This window comes from Mytilus edulis, chromosome 4 (assembly GCF_963676685.1).
Source record: "Mytilus edulis chromosome 4, xbMytEdul2.2, whole genome shotgun sequence".
In the NCBI taxonomy this organism is placed as follows: domain Eukaryota; kingdom Metazoa; phylum Mollusca; class Bivalvia; order Mytilida; family Mytilidae; genus Mytilus; species Mytilus edulis.
Genome location: NC_092347.1, coordinates 41,735,729 through 41,740,280, shown reverse-complemented (window position 1 = coordinate 41,740,280; position 4,552 = coordinate 41,735,729).

The following is a 4,552-nucleotide window of genomic DNA, read 5'->3' as shown; positions in this document are numbered from 1 at the left end:
TATACCATGCAGTACAATTAAAAGATGATAAAGATAACCTTGTGGAAACGTCAGTCTTATGGATATTAAACATAGTATTTGTTCACTTGAGATCATTTGGCTCTGATCATAGACTGTTTTTCTTCTAACTGGACTGGAAACCGTTACACAAATCAGTGTAATAGTTCCAGTTTTAACCATACTATGTTTTTCAGAAAAACAAGCTTTGGCAATTGGCAAAAAAAAATAACAATTATTTGCGAAAGCATAAATAATAAATGCTATGGCAATACATTTTAAAAACACGTATATACAATGTGACAAAACAACAGATAGCGACAGAGAACAACACATATATTTATAATAAAGGTACAATTAATTCACAATACATGATCTAATTTTCCAAGCATATTTCAGATAGTAACACAGTTTAATTGAATGAAATCTTAGATCTGATCAATAAGGTTGATAACAATTAAATTATCAAAACAAATGTGAAATGAGGTCAAATAGGTGAAAAGTAAAATAAGAAAAATCCAAACTCAGAGAAAAATTCAAAACAGGAATTCCGTAATCAAATGGCAAAATCAAAAGCTCAAACATACCAATATAAGTTAGGCAGCAACCATTTGATTTTCTGGGGGGGAGGGGCTATGGTGTTTTTTTCTGAACAATTTTTTTTTCTTCGCTGTAGCGAAAAACAATCTATTTTTTTCGTGACAAGTCGAAAACAAATGTTTTTCTTTCAATTTTAGCATTACATATAGTGGCAGCTGAGGGTGAAACAACATTTTTTTTTCTCAGAATCAATTTTCCAAAGAAAAAACATAGCCCCCCCCAAAAAAAAAAATTTCTTATAGTTGCTGCCTTATATGGTTCGCTACTGATCCCATACGGATCCATAGAGGGTTAGTAAAATCCATAGGGGGTGAGGCTGGAGGCCGAGTCCCCTATGAATTTTATTCACCCTCTATGAATCCGTAGGGAGTCAGTAGTTAACCGTATAACGAACTTATCGGACACTGGACTTTTTCTGCGGCGTTTTGTTGAAAAAAACAACGAAACTCAACAACATTAATAGATGACGTCGCCATTAACGCGTCATGAACCCCATATGAAACTTACTAACCCCATACGGTCTCATAGGGGGTCACCACGTGACGGCGTTCAACCAATCGCAACGTGATAATTCATCTGTGGTCCGATAAATATCTTTATCAAAATAAATCTTACTTTCTTTTAAAGAGTTCGTGACCATTGCGTAAGAGATGTATTTGCTTAGTACCTTGAAAGGTAGAAATGTCGAAGAAACATACAATCATATGAATTGAGAAACAAATCTATGGGACTAAATGGATTATAATAGCAGATAAGCATGTTGTGTTGCACGTTTGGTCTCTGGTATCACTGCTTGTGGACTCCGCGGGCGTCCACGAGAATATTATACTTTCTCAGTAGTCAGTACTTATCATTAGTATAGGTAAAATCCGTAACTTTTCTACTCTTAATTTTTTTTATTTATGTCAGTGTTACAATTACCAAAGAATGTTCTGCAGTAGGCAAGGATGGCTTTGTCAGACACAGATAGTCTGTTTTTATGGATGTTAGCATTGTCTTTTGTTGTAGTTCAGTGTTTAAGTTGTTCTGCTGTTGTACTTATAGTGGATGTGTTTCTTTCGGTCTTATAGTATGTTACCCGGGGTTTTTACTTAATCGATTTAAGACTTTTGACCAGCGATATACTTCTGTTGCCTTTATAAACCATATATAGCACATTTTGTTAAGGTTTGACTTGAAATACTCTACAACTTCGATTAGACCTTTCAGCTATTTTTATTTGGAGCGTAACTGGTTATGTTTTATGTAAATAAACTCATCATAGATACCAGGACTTAATTTCAATAGTATATACGCCAGACGCGCGTTTCGTCTACAAAAGACTCTAAGAGGGATATTTTCATGCGAGTAAATATGATTTGTCTTGATAACAAAGTAGAACGTGCAAGAACTCAAAAGCTTGTTCAATGATATAAACTTTTCCTCAAAAAGAAAGAAAAAAGGTTTGATTTATCCCCAATCTTGCGAAGATGCTAGCGAGGTACAAAAACGGTATTTTAGTTTTAGATATTCCTTCGATTGGTTATTATGAATAAGCATTTTGTTGTTGTTGTCTTTGTAAGTTGTAAAAGACATTGACATTCTATCATATCATCATTAGATACTATAACTTATATACGCAATCAAACGAATTATATAATTCAATGATTTTTTTCCTACCTATACATAACGCGGAAGAAAATCATGAGGCATTAATGCAAACAATAAACTCATCATATACACCATATTTATCATTTTTTATGCAAGATGCATTGTTCGTCTTCAAAAAATAAAATAACAAAAATATCGAACTCCGAGAAAAATTCAAAACGAAAATTCCGTCATCAAAGGGCAAAATCAAACACTCAAACACATCAAACGAATAAGTATCAACTGTCCTATTCCTGAAATACATATGGCGTTTAATATTATTATAAATATGGTGAATATTATGACTTGATCTATTCCATACTGTGCCTTTTGTAAGTCCATGAGGGTCTGGATTGATGGCCCTATATTCTACACTATAAGCCTTTATTTGTAATGCACAATATTCTCTATTCTTTATATTTTTGCACCCAAAACAAATCATTTTCTATTCATAACTACTTTGTCTGTTTTCTCTATTTTTCCTCATACAAAAGATACAACAATAATACCAGAATATTAAAGTTAAAAAGACCGTATACAGTACGAAATTGGAGAACATCGAGAACCCAGTGTTCCGAAAGATACTGCCAAACTTTTCCTGGGGTCGAACGTTTTTTAAAGTAATTTTAAATAAGTTTTTTTTTTAAATTATGCTGCGTAGAAATAACGATAATGTAAACTTTTCATTATTGATTTATTTCAGTCACTGCAGCCAAACATTTCACTTAAAACAAAACGTCTAAATTAAGCTTTTTCTTCATGTAAATTTTCATGACAAGGAAGTTAGCATTATGGATTTGATTGGATATTAAACAGTATCACATGCAAGTTATTGATATACCAACATTTAAGTTTTTGTCAAAAGTGTAGGTATGACCTGACACAAGCTTTACCTGTAATGTGATAACAGGTAACAACATTTGTACTTAAATTTAAATTAAACAAAACAGTCCAAGGTATACCGAAATGCTAGGATTTATACTTCCTTATACGAAAAGAATGTGGTTTTTACCCTTTAGTCAATGGTAAGAAATTTATGAATTATTTCGAAGATTTGAGAAGATTTGTTTAAAAGAAATAACTTTTACCATTTCCTTGTTGAACAAAGGTCACATATTTTCAGTCATGTCTTGTTTCTACAGTACCTAAACAAAACTATACCATATGATTTAGTATTGACTTTAGGGACTTTAACTAAACAACTGTGATATCACAATGATCATACACTATAAATAGATTATAATTTTCATTTTCATTCATAATAGTAAATAATTTACTAATCTATGTTTAAAATTGTATTTTTTGCTTATTTACAATATTTATGCTGATTATTTCATAAAACAACTTCCTGATCAAGAATTGAATTTTATTTGTTCAACGTAGAAGTTGGATTCAGTCTCTCAAGTACTATTAAGATAGTCATTAAGTATTGAAGTGCTTATGCGCAATTAGTCATCTAGTTATATTTTTAGAACAGTAAAATTTGATGATATACCAAATATAGGAGATCTTTACAGGTACTTATTAAGCAGAAAATGATTTGACTGAACAAAACACACAAATTGGTGTTTACATGTTTATGTATTATTTGTGTGTACATACATATTTTGTAATTTTAATGTTCAGATTTGGCAACCTTTTAAATATTGTATTGACATGATATGAAAGAAGGAAGGATTACGAAAACTTATCATTCGTACGTTCTCAAGTTTTTATATATGTACATCCAACAATACCATTCGGTCATTTACATGATCTGCTTATCCTTCTGATACACCTAATATCATTCCAAGATTTTGGTATGATTGGTTATACCCAATCTAAAGTTTCATTGGTAGTTTTGGTTGACTTATAAGTTTTTCTGCCAGTTTCCCTTCAACTTTTGTATTCCTTTAAAAGAAGCTCCTTTTTTTTTTAACTTTTAAATTAAATATATATTTTCCAGTCTCTCGGGGTTATACAAACTGATTTAGAAATTCTGATGCTTATCCGATGGGAAGTTTGGTGTTGGTGAAAGCACGGTGCAGCTTGTTGTATTGTCTAATATTTTCATGATTTTCTTAATTTTGAAAATATAAAATCGTTTAGGATTCATGAATAAACTCACCATAGATATCATGATTAAATTTTTGTATTTTCACCAGACGCGCATTTCGTATACAAAAGACTTATCAGTGACACTCGAATCATAAAAAGAAAAGAAAAAAAAAAGAAAAAAAATAAAGCCAAATAAAGTACGAAGTTGCAGATTCTGGAGGGCCAAAAGTTTCTAAATGTTTTTCTAAAAACAGCTAAAGTCATCTCTTCATGAGGTAGAAACGCCTTA